We start from the raw sequence: 17142 nt of genomic DNA on the forward strand, positions 1-17142 counted from the left end.
CCCAGGGAAGGTTTTTCAGGGGGACCAGAGTGCCCCAAAACACTCTAATTTTTTGGGTGGTGGCAGCAGGTACCAGGTCCAAGCTGGTAACTAAGCTTGGAGGTTTTCATGCTAACCCCCATATTTTGGACGCTAAGGTCCAAATCTGGGACTAAGGTTATTACAACCCCTGCACCACCAGCTCAGCCCATTCCCCAGGCCTGGATCAACTACGGGAAACAGCAGCAGCCGCAGCAAACTCAGCCTCCTCAATGACGGTACCCCGGGGGCGAAGGCAAACAATGTGATGGTCTTATTTCCTTAATGTCTTTAGCCGGCTCCTTTCTCACTTTCTCCCCTCCCAGCAAAGAGCCTCGTTTAACCCTTTCAGTCCAGGGACTGCCTGTCTCTTTCCTCATTGATACTGGGGCTACTTTCTCTCTTTTAAATCATGCCCCCTCTCCCTGGCTATCCTCTGAGGTTAAAACTGCGACTGGGGTGGAGGGCAACCCACAGTCTCTGGAACTCACTTTGCCTTTGAATGTTGTTTATGCTGATAAATGTTTTCCTCACCGTTTTCTTTTTTCCCCAGCTTGTCCGATCCCTTTGATGGGCCGGGATTTACTCTGTAAGCTTGAGGCTACTTTAACCTGCACTCCTGAAGGGGTAGGATTATTGATGACAGTGTTAGGAGATTCGGCCCCTACTCAGGGTAATTGGGAAACACCCCCCTCTCTCTCCCCTGACCTCACTGACTTGCCTTCAACCCTCTGGGGAATTTCTGACACTGATGTTGGCCTGCTCCTTTCGGCAGAGCCCGTAAGGATTCAGGTGAAGCCTTCCTTAACCCCCCTGTCAGTCCCTCAATACCCCCTGTCGCTGGAAGCCCGGGAGGGCATCCGCCCCATTATCGAGGGATTCATTGCACAAAAGCTAGTCCGCCCTCAGCGCACTCCCTGTAACACCCCTATACTGCCTGTCAAAAAGCCTCCTAAAAAGGACGGAGACCCTGTTCGTTGGCGCTTTGTACAGGATCTACGAGTTGTTAATCAGTATGTGGTCCCTCTTCATGCAGTAGTTCCTGACCCAGCTACTATCATCAGCCAAATCCCCTGGGATGCTGAGTGGTTCACTGTTATTGACTTAAAATCAGCTTTTTTCAGCATTCCTGTGCACCCAGACTCTCAGTATCTCTTTGGTTTCACCTGGGAGGGACAAAGTTATGTCTGGCAACGACTTCCTCAAGGCTACAGAGACAGCCCCACGATTTTCAGCCAGTGCCTCCGCCACGACTTGGAAGGTTTCACCAGTCCGCAGGGATCCACACTGGTCCTATACGTAGATGACATCCTATTAGGTAATCGCGAAGAAGCTGCCCTCCGCATCGATGGTAAGGCACTTTTATTATACCTACACACCAGAGGCCACAAGGTAGACCCTAAAAAGATTCAGTGGGTCTCACAGAAGGTCCGATATCTGGGCTTCATGTTAACCCCAGAGGGAAGACAGATGGACCCAGCCCGCATAAAGACTATTCAAAACTGCCCTCTACCGAACACCAAGAAACAACTTCGAGGTTTCTTAGGATTAATTGGCTTCTGTCGCCCCTGGTTGCCGTCCTGCGGGGAGTTAAGCAAACCGCTCCACCGACTCACTGCTAACCTTGCTCCTGACCCTTTGCAGTGGTCCCCGGACACTATTCAAGCCTTTCAGTTACTGAAGGACAGTGTGGCCTCCTCCATGTCTCTCCGCCCCCCCAATTACAGCAAACCCTTTCACCTTTTTGTCCACGAGAGGGGCGGAATTGCTAGTGGTGTCCTTACCCAGCTGAGCGGGCCCCACCATTTCCCGCTTGCTTTTTACTCTCAGCAAATCGACCCTGTCGCTCAGGGAACCCCATCCTGCACCCGGACTCTGGCAGCAGCTGCCCTGCTGATCACAAAGGCAAAGAGCCTAACCCTGGGTCATTTTACCACGGTTTGGACCTCTCATGCCTTGTCAGCCCTTCTGCGTAGGGGCACAACCCAAGTCTTTTCGGCCCATCGTCAGCAACAGCTAGAGGCCGAACTCTTAGAAGACACTAACCTAATTTTTGAAAGGTGTGGACCCCTTAATCCAGCTACCTTGCTTCCTGACCTGCCAGTCCTCCAGGATCAGCACGACTGTGTGGAAGTAGTTTACAGCATCTTACAGATAAGAGACAACCTGTTTGACGTGCCACTGGACAACCCCGATTGCATCCTCTTCTCGGATGGAAGCTCCTTCTATGTTGATGGCAAGCGTTTCACTGGTTATGCTGTCACCTCTGAATGGGACATTCAAGAGGCCGCCTCACTGCCAGGCAACTGGGGAGCCCAAGCCGCTGAACTCTATGCCCTGGCCCGAGCTTGCCAGTTGGCCGCTGGTAAGACCGTTACCATTTTTACTGATAGCAAATATGCTTTTGGAGTTGTGCATTGTCATATCCACCTCTGGAAGTTTCGAGGTTTCCAGACAGCTGCCGGTAAACCCATTCAGCACCTCCCCCTCATCCACAAGCTTTTGGACGCCCTCCAAAAACCCTCTGTCCTGGCTGTAGTTCACTGCCGGGCCCATACTAAAGATAGTAGCCCCGTTACCCGTGGGAATGCCCTGGCTGACGCCTCCGCCAAGAAGGCTGCCACCTTACCTTTAGCCATGCCCACAGTGGCTATTGCAACCTCCTCCTTTACTCCACCGCACCCCGTACCAGTACCCGCTGCTGAACTACAATCGTGGGAAAGCCTCGGGGCCACTCTGGTCAAAGGGACCTGGCTTATGCCAGATGGCCGAGCCTGCCTCCCTCGCTCCACATACCCCGTGGCAGTTCGCTGGCACCATGATAAAGGGGGTCACTACGGCACGCACGCCCTCGTGGACACTATCGCTCGCTTTTGGTATGCTCCAGGCATTCAACCCTATTGCCTATCAATAGTGAAAGCATGCAGCACATGTCAGCGTAATGGACCTGCTCCGCCTCTTAACAAAATTAAGGGTGGAAGACCTCCGCCTGCTGCTCCATTTCAACATCTTCAAATTGACTTTGCAGATATGCCAAAGGCTTTTGGGAAAAAGCACCTCCTTGTTTTGGTTTGCCCTCTGACTTCCTGGGTCGAAGCTTTTCCTACTGCTAATTGTACTGCTGCCACAGTGGCGAAGATTCTCCTTAGAGATATTGTACCCCGTTTTGGCATCCCTCTTGTGCTCGACTCAGATCGCGGACCTCACTTTACTGGTCATGTCCTTGGCCGTTTAGAACAAGGACTGGGCATTTCACACTCCTTTCATACACCCTACCACCCCCAGTCTAGCGGGAAAGTTGAGCGTATGAATAGGGAACTTAAGTTTACATTGGCTAAATACTGTCAGGAAACAGGATTAAAGTGGCCTCAGGTACTTCCCTTGGTCCTGTTTCACCTTCGTACTCGCCCAACCCGCGCATTGGGATTATCCCCCTTTGAACTGCTCTATGGACACCCCCCTTTCAAAGGCGGGGCGCTACCACGTGCTGATGTTTCACTATTGGGAGGGGATCATATGACCGCGTGTCAGTTTCTCTCCCTACAGGCTCGCCTTCGTACCCTTTGGAAAGCCTCGCAGTTTTCCCAGACCGTGCCGCTGGAGGAACAAATCCACCCGTTCCAACCAGGGGACTTCGTCTGGGCCAAAAAGTTCGTTCGTGACGACACCCTCCAGCCAAGGTTTACTGGACCCCACCAGGTTCTTTTGACAACCCAGACTGCAGTGTTCCTGGAAGGACGCAAATCTTGGATCCACCACTCCCACGTCAAGCCAGCCGTAGTGGACCACAGTGACGGACCAGCAGCTCTTGTCACCACTGAGGACACTGCCTTCGACCAGTGGACCAGCTTACCTCTCTCAGACATTAGACTTAAATTGACTCGAAAAAAATGAGAGGACCCTTTATTCTGACAACTGTATGGTTTTTTTTTATGCTTTTTTAGTTTATTTTCTGCTTATGAAGATAATGCTTTTATTAGATATTCCCACGAGGTTAAAACTCGTATTTTAGGAAATAGAAGTGATTGCTGGGTATGTACTCAATTTCCAGTAAATGCAGCACAGGGACTCCCCTTCACACCCATTCCCCTAACCACTGCTAATATGACTTGGATGCCACCGACTAGAATAAAAGATCCAGTCCAACCCAATCTTACATGGGACAAAACAGGAGTGCCAATTAACAAATATCTCAGGGTAACCAATCAAACAGGATCACTGTGTTTTGTTAAAGAAAAAGGGTCAACTTTTGTGGGAACAAGTAAATGCAACATATATTTTAATGGCACCGCCTTTAGTAAAAATCTTGGCTTCAAGCCTTGTGCATCCCACTTATCCCATATGTGGATCCCTCACCCCGATCCAACCTTTTCAACTTTTTCATGGAGGGGCAGGTTTTCAGAGTCAGTTTTTAAAAAGCCCTGCTCAGATCTCGAGGGTGTCCAACTAATTGTTAAAGGATACACAATTGCCTTCTACAACTGCTCAAGCAGTACTACACTGCCCTTTGAGGACAACACTACCAAATTGTGCCTCTGCAGTTCACACAACGACCCCTCTGCGTTACCAGGGGAACAGTGGTACAACGGGTGGTGGGTTACCTCCTACTTTGAGAAATGGAATACCCAAAACGCATTATATGGAACATACTGGGTGTGCGGGCCCAAGGCTTATTATTTTCTCTCCCCTGATTGGGCAGGGTCATGTTATTTGGCATGGCTAGCACCGCCTTCTCGCATCTCCCTCACTCCCCCTCATTTTCCCCACGTTCGTAACATCCGTGAAACTGACAGAGATATTAATCTCCGTGATGGTTTGTCCTGGCAGCGGTGGGCTGGTCACACTAGCTTGAAGGGTGCTATCATCCGCCTACAGGGACTATTAGAATCTTTGACAAATGAAACTGCAACCCTATTTGAAAATCAGGCCGGGGAAATGTCCCAGCTGCGCCAGTTAGCTTTGCAAAACAGAATGGCTTTAGATATGATGTTAGCAGCCCAGGGAGGAACTTGCGCCCTCATAAATGAAGAATGCTGTGTTTTTGTAAATGACACCTACTCTGACACCTTTTCAACGTACCAAACACCTAAGGGAAATGGCTAAAAACTACTCCTCTGGCCAGCCACCTTATGATTGGTGGGGAGCCTTATGGAATTGGCTGCCCGGACTTGGGTGGGTTAAAAACCTCTTGGTGGGTGTTGTTGGGGCCATAGTAGTCCTTATAATACTGTGTTGCTGTATTCAGTGTGTCCCCTCCCTCATAAACTCATGTAAGTCAGTTTATTCTTTTCCCACTTCAGCTAAAAGCCTTACTCTCTTCGAATTGGCCCAGGCTGAAATTGCCAAGCGGCCCTTGAGATCTTGAAATAGGGTGTAGCTTTTTGATTAATAGTTATCTCAAAGCTACAAATGGAGGAATGTTGGGTCTAAACTTTTGGTGAACTTTGGGGAGCCAAAACACACCCAGACTGGCCGTCTCTGCATAATCCTTTCTGAACCCTTTATCGAACAAAGCACTGACCTGCAAACTACTCATGACACCCCCTTTATTAAGTAGCCATTAGCCTTTATCTCTATGCATTTACTTGTTAAACTTGCTTTTCCTGTAAAATATTGATTGATTATGCATGACCATTATCTTTTGTTAATCACTTTGTTTACTTCTGTGTATAAATATTGATGCTCACCCCTAATAAAGGGGCCACACTTAATCTAAAGCTTTTTAGAGCTAAGGATAGTGTGAGCCCGTTGATCAACGCATTGGTGTCTGGTCTCTGACAGAATTGTGTGCCCCATACCAACTCCGCACGAACTCGGGTGCTGGAGAGGTGAGTGAGGACTTGCTTTATTACCTAACACTGATGTTCAGCTTAGGTCTCCTGCATACCAACACAAAGAACTGCTATGGTACTACCAGACCTGCTGTAATTGTGAGTGATATTCTTTGACCCTTCTTGTGGGGGCGTTTGTCAGCAACAGACAAAAACAATACTAAGTAACAATAATGAAAGCTTCAGACACTCTGAAAAGCAAAACCAAGTTCTTCAAAATAATGGGACGTAAAGGTCTGCTAATTTTTCACACTGTTTCACTCCCAGTGTCTTTTGCTTTCCATTGATGAACCGAGCTTAGTTATGGACGTAATTCTGACTGATTCTATGTACAATTTAATTGCAATTTGTTTTAACCTTAATTAGCAGCCACTTTCAAATTATAAATATGTATATTTTTGCATATGTATCTTTTTGCTGATTTAGGCCTCAATTCAACAAACCACTAAGCCAACACTTAGCTTCAAGCAGAAGTGCTTGCCTAATGGGGGATGATATAGGTTAATGAGTTTCTGCTTTCTGTGAAGAGTTAAACTTCCAGTTATAAATGATTTAATAGTGCAGGCACAGAAGGAAGTCTGAGATATGAATGGTAATAGGGGGGAAAAACAGTACATCCCCTACATTTACAACATTAAGACATCTGACCTGCTAAAGCAGCAATCAAATAGTCTAGACATTCTCTCCAGATCTTAAATGTATAATTTATTTTATTTATAAATAGATGTAACGAGTATAAAACTAGAGAGATGTGGGTCATTACACAAGAGTCTAATTAAATCTGACTTGGTTCTACAAGCTTCCTAGAAACCATGATAAACATCTTCTTGACTCAGATTAAAAATAAATTGCTGAGTGAATTAGATTTCCTGGTGTTTTATCTAATTAACCCATCCTTTAACTCAAATTGGTTGACTTTTTAATTACCAGCTAATCTCATCCATATGATGAGGGTGTTTTCCTGCTCATACCTTTTCCTTCACATTCACCTATGTCTTGCGCTTTCTAAGACTCTGGCTTTTTACCTGCTTTCACTGATTATCGAAGCGCAAGGTGGAGAGGCTGGGGGTTACAAATTGAGAACCACTGTGCTGCTCAAGTTTTACTTCACTGTAACTCCACTAATTTCAATGTTATTGCACCAGTGTAAAACTGGCATCCAACAAGCCCAGCGAGTTTCAAGTCTCTGATATGAAGGAATGGCTTTGCAGCCTTGCCATCCAACTTTCAAACACCAGGACTGTTCTTGGAGGCAGAGTTACGATCTCAAAACTATGCTAGTGGCATGGGCAACACAATTCTGAGAAACCTTTTATCCTTCGCTAGCCCAAAAGGTCTGGAGGACATGTTCTTGAATTAAAAAGAAAAGGGTATTTTTTCGAAGCTGAAATAGTCCTAGATCCAAGAAAACTCACTATTGGTCTCAGTTCTATTGTGCAAGCTAAATTAAAGTCAGTAGAAATGGAAGTTAAAAACAAATTTTAGAGACACCAAAACTCTGGCAAAACTCTCACTCGGTATAAATTTCATTTTGACTCTAGTAGGAGCTTCTGTCTGCATACGGACTGTATTGGAGCCTAAGGAGAATGGTTGTCAGCATTCTGGTGCTTACCTCATGCCCTTACCCAGTCTTCTCTCTAGGTTTCCTCTCACTGATGGGTTTCATATGGCCCCAAAATCATGCTGACACAAACAGTCCCACTGACCATAGATTTGCATCACTTTTCCAAACATTCATTTGTTTTAAATACTCTGTTGCCTCTGGTACTTCCCAGAGCTAGAATCACCCGGCTGTTCACTGGCATGCTTGTCAGTATGTGCAGGGCCGTCCTTAGGCATAGGCAACATAGGCAGCTGCGTAGGGCACCTGAAAATTTGGGGCACCACTGGGTCTGAGTGTCCACCCTCTTGTTTTCCTATCCCTGTTCTGACCCTTCCTGCAGGTTCCCACAGATGGCTGCTCTAGCCTGGTGAGTCTTCCTTGGGAGGGAATCTAGTAGTTAAAAGTGAAAAAACCTCCAGCCTGCCAGACCTATTAGCACAACATTGAAACTGTTAAAGAGACATTCAAGGGGTAATAAAGCCATTTAACAGGCATTTGCCAACCCCAAGGTATATACTGACAGGTTTCAGAGTGGTAGTCCTGTTAGTCTGTATCAGCAAAAACAAGGACTAGTCCTTGTGTCACCTCAAAGACTAACATTATTTGGGCATAAGCTTTTGTGGACTAGAACCCATTTCATCAGATGTCCACGAAAGCTTATGCCCAAATAAATTTTTATACTGTCAGTTTCTGACTTTACTGACAAAAACAGTTGTGCATTAATGTAATATTTACACAGAACATGTCAGTCTACAGGACCTTAGTTTAAAATTTGCTTTAAAAATATTTCATTAATGAGCTGGTGAAGATTATAAAATCACATTTCTAAAAAATGCTTGCATAGAGTTTTAGATGCACAATCATCTTTAGCCTTAAATGTGTGGATCTTCAGACATACAGTTTTTTAAAATAAATCCTTCAAAAGACCTCCCTTATCTAAAATACACAATTTTAATTACTATAGTTAAAAAAAGTGCTTCCAAGTCTTCCTGTGTCCTTTCTGTCCATCCCTTCACCACCTCTCCCCCCACTCCCCACTGAAGAGAGCCCTTAAAGGGACAACAGTCCTTCCCTTCCAGATAGCTGGACAAAGAGTTTCCCTTTCTTTACTTCTGACTATCCGACGAACTAGTTTTAAAAGAACCCTCCAGCAAAATCAGTACCTTAGTAAGACAAAATCCTTGTTATACCTAAAATCTTTGGAAACATTTTTTTAAAGTTGGTGAAATTTCATAACCATGTCTCTTGTTATGGAGATCACAAAAAGTAAATTACTGTTCCCTTTTTCTAAAAGCAATGAACATTGTTATGAACACACTAAACCTCTCTGATTAATTTAAAAGAATGTCTTTGTTTCAGTGAGTTAAATATGTAGTAATCTGGAACGCTGGCTTAAGATTTGAGTACATTTAAAATATAAATTCAGTTTAGAAATACTGATTAAGAAAATGTAAAACAGAGAAGAGCTGCATCATGTATTCCATTATATGTAATGCTGTATTCAGCAGGACAGCTGACTCACCCTTACTATAAAGTTTTTGCAAATAAATCTCTGACAAACTTCAGGGCATATCAAAAAACCTGTGACTGACATTTTTTATTCCCAAAATTTAGTGCTTTTAATTAGGTACTTTCTTCATGTCCATTCTGCATGAGGGAGAGGGCATGGAAGTCTCTGCGGGGAACTGTGACTCTCCGCCACCATGAGGCAGGCCGGGCATCTCATTATCCTTTGCTGTCAAGTCCCTCCTCCCCCTCCCCCACCAGGCTGTGAGCTTGGGCTGCCATCCGGCATAGGGGCACCAGTTTAATAATACTGCCTAGGGCCCCATAAATCCTAAGGACGGCCCTGAGTATGTGGTGGAAAGAGGGCAATATGTTTTTCTAAGTCTGTTTTATTGGGTGTATTCAGACTGACAGTGAAGAGTGAGCCTACCAGGCAAAGAGCAGTGCATTTGAGAGCCAAGTGTCATGACCTTGGCAGGCCATGTCCACTAGAGATCCCCAGCAGAGGAGGCTGTTCACTGCAGTTTCATTGCAATTTAAGAACCTAAAATTGCCCAGAATTGGATCAATTAGGGAGGTCAGGTTTATTAGAGGAATTGCTTTGGGCGGCATTTCCAAAAAGCACTCAGCCTTGGCCTCACTCTGCTCCCATTGACTGGGAGCAGACACAGCCTAGCACTTTTTAAAATTTCACCCTTTATTTCCAAAGTGCAAAGCATCTGAAAAAATCCATTTGTATACATTAAATTTTTCTAATACAGCATTAAAAGGCTCAGTGTTAAAGTTGCAAAGTTAAAGACACAGAAGTTAGGAAAATGTCACCCAAGAGTCAATGGCAAACCAGCTAGTGACTTCAGTGGGGCCAGGATTTCAACTCTTTTAAAGCCCTACTCTGCTGTGGCATCTTTCCCTGTGGTGGGGAAAGGCTCCAGTAGTGGGGAGCTAATGGAGCCTTGCCCCCACTGCATCCCCCCGAGCCTTTCCTTGTAGTGAGGAAAGACTCTGGCAACAGGAAGGGATTGGGATATTACACTGCTAATAATTGCAGGATAGATGGGGCGGCACTGCTTGGGCACCTAGAGAGCTGTGGAGGGTACATACCTTATGGGCTCAGGCTTGTCTTTACTTCCCTAAACAGTACCTCACTGCCTATACTGCTATTTATACCTGTGCCAGGTGAGCAGGCAGTATGTACTCTGCCCGCTGCCAAAAAAAGAACATGCAGCGTACACGTACCTTTAATGCACCAAAAGCTGAACACAAATGCTTGACACTGTAAGGCCCAGTCTAAACTCCTGCTTATGTCGGCAAAAAACTTGTGTCGTACAGGGGTATGAACAAACTGTTTGCCAACATAGCTACTACTGCTCATTGTGGTTGTTTTATTATGTCTATGGGAGAGCTCTCCCCCATCAGCATAGAGCGGCTACACCAGCAATGCCCAAGTGTCACTGCAAGTTTGTAACTAAGGGTGGGGCAATTTTCAGAAGCGAGAGAAAAGCTAGAAAAGAGCTGCACTTGGAGAAGAAGCCTGCAGAGGAGCAACTGTTTACTTGAAGGCTAAAGGAGTAACAATAGTGATCACCACGAACTCTAAGCTGGCTGAATCTCTACCCAGATGAGACTGAGGTGATGGTGGTGAGCTGGAGGAGATGGCAGAGGCAAGATCAACCCTTTTAATGAAGGCAGTATATCTGCTGTCAGTCAGTGGGCTTTTCAGCTTATCGGCATTTTAGACCATATTGGATAATTTCACTAATACAAAATTCCCTTCCCCCTCTTATCCTCAGCAGCTCCCTGCAGATCCCAGTGCTAGCTCCAGGTGCAGAGGCAGCAGCAAACAGCTGGGAGGGGCCACTGTTTTAGCTCTGAAGAGCTCTGTGTAAGCTCGGATGTTTGTCTCTTTCACTAACAGGAACAGATCCAATAAGATTACTTCACCCATCTTGTCTCTATCTATATAGAAACACAGACTGCACATTTTACCACTGAAAATGCAGTATATTCAATGCCTTTGACTAAACCAAACATCTCTGAGATTGATCTACAGTAGTTTCACCACTAGATAGCTCAAGTTACTTCAGTGTGGTGGTCAGATTTCAGTTCTGAATGAATAACTCAGAACAGGCATCTCATGTCATTAATTCCCATGAGTTTCAAATACAGCCACAAATCAGAGAGGCCTGGCTTTCTTATCCCTTCCAGGATCAGACCCTATCTGTCAACCACGATCAGTCACCATGAGTCAGTCATATTTTCTCACATTCATATCATAATCACAAGGGTAGTCACCATCTATTCAGGTGACAATGTTTTTATTTTAATTATGTATTTTACATGCTGCCATAGATGATTTTCCTATTTGCTACAATGGTCTCTGCCATGTTCCTTCTCAGAATTGAAGGGGAAGAAGTAGCGGTATATACTAGCAGTATATAGAGCACCCCAGTTACTGCAGTTTAAGACTCTTTTACAGGGAGCCCATTAATTTGGTTTCTTATGCAATAAAGTAGTTGTCTGTTTAGAAATGTGGGAATAAATCATTAAATGGCATTTCATAGCTGAAAACCAACCCTTGTATAAAGCAGCAAAGAATCCTGTGGCACCTTATAGACTAACAGACGTTTTGGAGCATGAGCTTTCGTGGGTGAATACCCACTTCCTCAGATGCTTGTATAAAGCAGTTAAAGAGCTCTCTGTGTCTGAAGCATATTCTCCCCTCTCTGAGCAGAGCTGCAAAGTACCAGCTAAGAATATCTTGAGAATATGATCAGCCTCTTGTTGATTTCTTGTCTCAACAATCTGGACTCTAGTCTTGAGGGAGGTAATTGCCCTACAGTAGCAGACACACACGGTCAATCTCTTCCATGAGAAGCATGATTCCTAAAGGCTTAGAGTTGGCTGTATCTATCATTCTAAAAGTACACTTTCAGCACATCTAATGAGCCACTTCTTAAAGGGCTCCACTTGGTTTTGTGGTTTTTTTTTTAATATAAACACAATAAATCTGACATTCCAATTAAAATTCCTTCAGTTATATCAATATGATGTATCATCACAGGCGATAGCCATCCCATATGATTTTTTGACTGCCATCTCTACCTTTGCATGAGCTCAAGTACTCGATAAAAGGTGGATAGTCTCTCCCTGTTTATACTGACAAGGTAAAATAGTTGTAAATGCATTTCTAGTTTACCTTAGAAAGCATTTTGATGGGATTATGTAAAACAAACAAACAGTCAAGTTTTCATGAGGACATCTTCCCTGTGGATTACAGCAGTATGCTCTATCTAATCTATTTTTCTAATCGTTAATATTTATATGTCCATCAGTCTGCACAGAGCCAGGAGGAGACAGTCATATAGATGCAAATGCGTCACATATTTTAAAAAAATGGGTTGCATTGAAAGATTAGTCCAATAACATACAGTCACCAAAGTTTGACACTAATGTATGCATCAGTGGCTATGAATTAGCTACACAGTATTTTGGTTTGAGTAAAACCTTGAAAAGGCCTTAGGAATGATTTAGTCTGCTCAGCCTTTGCAAGCTTTCCACATTGGAGGCGTGCCAGAGCAATTTACAAGAAAATAGGACAGACTATCTGTGGCTAGTAAATACTAATTTATAATGGCTAATTACATCCTGACCTACAATACTTTTACAGCTGCAGGTGTATTTATTGTGATAATAAATGACACTACAACACTGATAGACTCCTTACCACAATTGTGTGTATTGCTGAGTTTCTTTTGGCCATTGGGAGTTCGAGCCTTCTCCAGCTGACTCACTGAGTTTTCAGCCTGTTTGCTCAAGTCTAAGGAGCCCTTGTTTATCACTCCATTACAACCTAGAGGGCAAAGCTGTTTATGCATTCTTGTGGATCTCTCTCTTTGAAACAAAGGATGCTAGCATTCACAAAGCTCCCTCCTTTGCCAATGCACCCAACCGCCCCCAACTCATGGGTCACAGATCATTGGTCACAATAGAATGATAAGAAGGAAGATTTTTTTTTAAATGGCTACCTAAAGTTGAGAATTCTAAACATGGGTAAATTGCACTGGTGCAAAGTTTCACACCAGTGCAGCATGTCCACTCTAGGGGTCTCCACCACTGTTGCTACATCGGTGTAGCCATACTGGTGCCAGAAAGCCTCTGTGTCAAGAAGCCCCAAGTAAATTTGGAGACTAGGGTGGTATAAATGTAAACACTGGTGAACTTACACTTTCCATCCTTCTCAATTTAGATTCACCTCTGAATATGACCAGTGTATTAGTCTATCAGTTAAAGAAGCTTCTAGTAACCTGGATGCTATAGTGATCTACATAAGAAGGAAATTAGATATCAGCCACAGTATTTTGAGCTCAATACTAGTTTCAGACATGCAGGAGTGTATTATTGCATAGCTAAAAAAAAGAAATTATATGTCCAGGAGTAGAATTCAGATTTTGGACCTAACACTGAAGCAGAAACCACCGTGGTCTTCAAATTGTTGAGGACTGTTCTCTATGGTGGAATCTGGAATAGGGCAGTATTTGCCGCAAAGCAGCAACTCTATTTGGGGGAGTATCAAATCCAACACCAGCCCTTTGAAGGTTTGTAAAAATAGTCTGTTAGTATTCCAAATGAGAACATGATACACAGAGAGATTAAAAAGTTACATTCAGTCCCCAATGCTTCACAACAACACAATGTCACCTGGGATTGAAGTCATCCCAGTAGAATGTGTCAATATTTACTTGATTCCTTCAAGAGCCAGGAGAATTGTGCTCTCCAGTTTTTGCCACCACCATCATGTTGTAAACGGCTTGTAATCCTAGTTACCAGTTGTTTAAGAACTTGTGAGAATTAACAGATAGTGGAAAAGCTTGATGAAACACACACACACACACACACACACACACACACACACACACTCTATAACTGCCACCATAGGTGCTGGAACTAAGGGTGCAGGGGTGCTGCAGCACCCCCTGGCTTGAAGTGATTTCCACTATATGCAGGTTTTGCAGTTTGGTTCAGTGGCATTCAGCACCCCTACCATACAAATTGTCTCAGCAGCTCCGATTGCCACCATTTTCTCTCTAATCCAATGCTGCTCTATGAATTGCAATTCTCCATATCACCATCTCATTAACATTGGGAAGGGTGGGGGATCCTGCTATTACATAATATTTCTCCCATTGAGAAACTGCCATTGGGAATTTTGTCACTGCCTTCAAAAGTGGGGGAGGGACAAATTAGTGTTCTAATTTCCTTAAAGAAACAATACCCTCCCTTTAGTATCCACAGATTCTACCACTTTCATGGTGCTTGGCAGTGTTGTACATCTCTGAACAGACTTCTGCTATTCACCACTTACTTCTTCAGTACTAAGAACAGCTGGAAAAATGGCTTGGGAATTTAATCGGAATTTGGTATCTTTAATCTGTTCCTATACAGAAAACACAAACCCCTATTTACGATCCAGCTTTTGGAAAGCTAATTGAACAATTCCCCTAGCTCTAAATAAAATGTAAGCCTCTGCTATGACTCATGATGTGGTATTGTGTAAACAGCCCATTGTCACTCTGCTACCTCTTCAAATCAGCAGTGTGAGCACAGCCAGAAATCAAAACATACATTTGTCGAAATTTCAAGACCACTCCTCCAAGCCCTTCATCTTTGGCACCTTGTTTATTACTGGACCCCTTGTCTTCTGTCCTGTGTCTTCCAAATGGATAGGGTTTGTAAAGGAAAATCTTATCTAGAAAGGCAAAGTGGAACACCACATTCAGTCTCTCCTGCATAAAGCTTCTGGGAATCTGCTATCACAGTACTGATGTAGGATTATACACTGAAAGCTCTATATTGTGTGCACTAATGAGAAAATGTACTCTGAAATGTCTGTTTCCACTCTCCATAAAGAAAATATTAAATGAAAACCACCTCTGGTTCTAATTCTAGATTATAGCAGCCACTGTTATATCTTCCCAAAAAATCTCAAGCAATGATGCCTTTTGGTTTAGCTGTAGTGACTATTAGAGCTTGTCAAAACTTGTTCCATGGGAAAGTCTCACATTTGACTTTCATCTCAAGGTCAGAATGTAAAGCCAAAATGTTTAAGTTTCCCACAAAACAAAATTTCCCCAAAAATTGTTTCAGAAATGTCAAAGGGCTTGCTTCTGACATGGTCTGTGCCACTTTATCATTTTGACTTTATTATGGTACTTAACAGTCAAAATGCAGTGCTTCCGCCTTATTGAAACAAAGCACTACAATCATTTGTCCAAAAAAATTGATACATTGACACAAAATGTTTTGATTTACTCAAATCAGCAGTTTCCAATGGAAAATTGTTTCACAGGAAAAAAATTTGACCAGCTCCAGTGACTATAGTGGGATTAAAATGAAAACAAAGAAACAAAGTCAAAATTCATCCAGTTAGCACAGTAAACACTTCATCCTTCCCCACATCATTCGTACGTTCATACACCAATTTCAGCTCCAGCTACAACTGACTCCCTGTTGATAAGTCTATTGAACTCTACTAGCCTAGTAAATTTCAGGCCATATAGTGCAGTAATCTCACAGAACTCCCATGGCCCTTAAAACTCCAAGAACTACAGTCTACATCATAAAATTGCCCCATAATTTGATAAATTGAGGGTTGAAACAGTAGAGGTCTTTCAGGTCAGGACTGAAATGCAGAGTTATATAATGAATCCTGCTCACAATCTGTCTGCATTATGCCTGGCTCTAGCCAAAGCCAACACTATTAAATAACTCACTTCCATAAACATTTGCACATCATCATACAAAACTAACCACCACAAAAAGCAGCCAGGTGGACAGTATCTTTCTAATCCCTGTTAGTACAAGGTTGTCATTTGGGTAAACAATATCTAATATGAAACAAAGATGCAATCATCCACAACTTAAACTATGTAACCCTGCAAACACACAGGAGCAAGATGAACTCTGATTTCAGTTACATCTGCAAAACGGAATCTAGCCCAGTATGCTTTACTCAAGCAGACGGAGCTAAATGGATTCTCCTAGCTGATTATACTACTCTAAAAACAAAATCCTTCCTAAAAGCCGCTGGGTCCATATCTGTTTTGCCAGCTGGCCTGGCGTTAGTGAACATACATCAAAGTGCCACAGCTCTGAAAATATATAGTCTCCTTCACATAAGGCCAGCCAGCAGCAGCAAGAGACCACATCATCAATAGAAGAAAACACCACATGTTTATTCTTTGAAAGGAATTAGTGCCTTCTAAATATTTTAGAACAGTTGTGCAGCTTACAATGACAAGGAAATTCCGTTGCCCTGGGCATTTAATACAAATAGCTACTGTTTACAGAGTACTTCCTAAACACTGGGGCGGGGGGGGGGGGGGGGGGGAGTTTTCAATAGCACAAAGGGCAGGCAGGCATTCAACTCCCATTTGTGCCTTCACAACTACCCTTTTAGTTTACTGCTGGAGAAACTGAGGCAGAGAGCTTTTCTAAGTTAGATACTATAAAATTAGGCACCTAAATCCACGTCTGGGTATCCTCACAAACATCTTGATTTTCAAAAGGTGCCAGTGAGAGAAATTAGGCCCAAAGTATTTCTCCTGGATTTATAAGAAGAAATGCTTTTTCATATATTTTGTGACTCCTTTTTCCCTTCCATCTCTTGGGATTTACTCTTAAGTTCCTATTGATGTTTAGCAAGCAATATTCTAGTGGTTCACAAAACAAACTATTATGTTTCATTCTGAATCAATCACGAAGTTTTCAGAAAAATGTGACCATCTTCTGCAGGGCCCATTTCTGCTACCATTACTCATGCTGAGTAGCACCTTGCTCCACAAGTAGACCCACTAGGCTTAATGCAAGGGCTTGTCTACATGCTCCATTAGCATACACCAGCATGATGTGCACTAATTGTTGGCCTGCACTGAAAGTTGTCTAGTGTGCATTGACACAGTTTCATTTCAAAAGTACTAAGCCACTGTGCATCAGAGAACTTTTAGTGAGCACCAGTGGGGTCCCTATGGTGTGTTGGTGTACACCAGCTGCCAATGTAGACAAGCCTTGAGTTAGGGTGGCAGAGTAAGGGCCATAAAGCATGAATGTAATTTGTTCTCCAGGCAGTGCCAGTTACATGGACATTCTTATGCTGCCAAGTGATCATTTTGAGGTACAATCCGTCTC

Source organism: Gopherus flavomarginatus, chromosome 9 (assembly GCF_025201925.1).
Source record: "Gopherus flavomarginatus isolate rGopFla2 chromosome 9, rGopFla2.mat.asm, whole genome shotgun sequence".
In the NCBI taxonomy this organism is placed as follows: domain Eukaryota; kingdom Metazoa; phylum Chordata; order Testudines; family Testudinidae; genus Gopherus; species Gopherus flavomarginatus.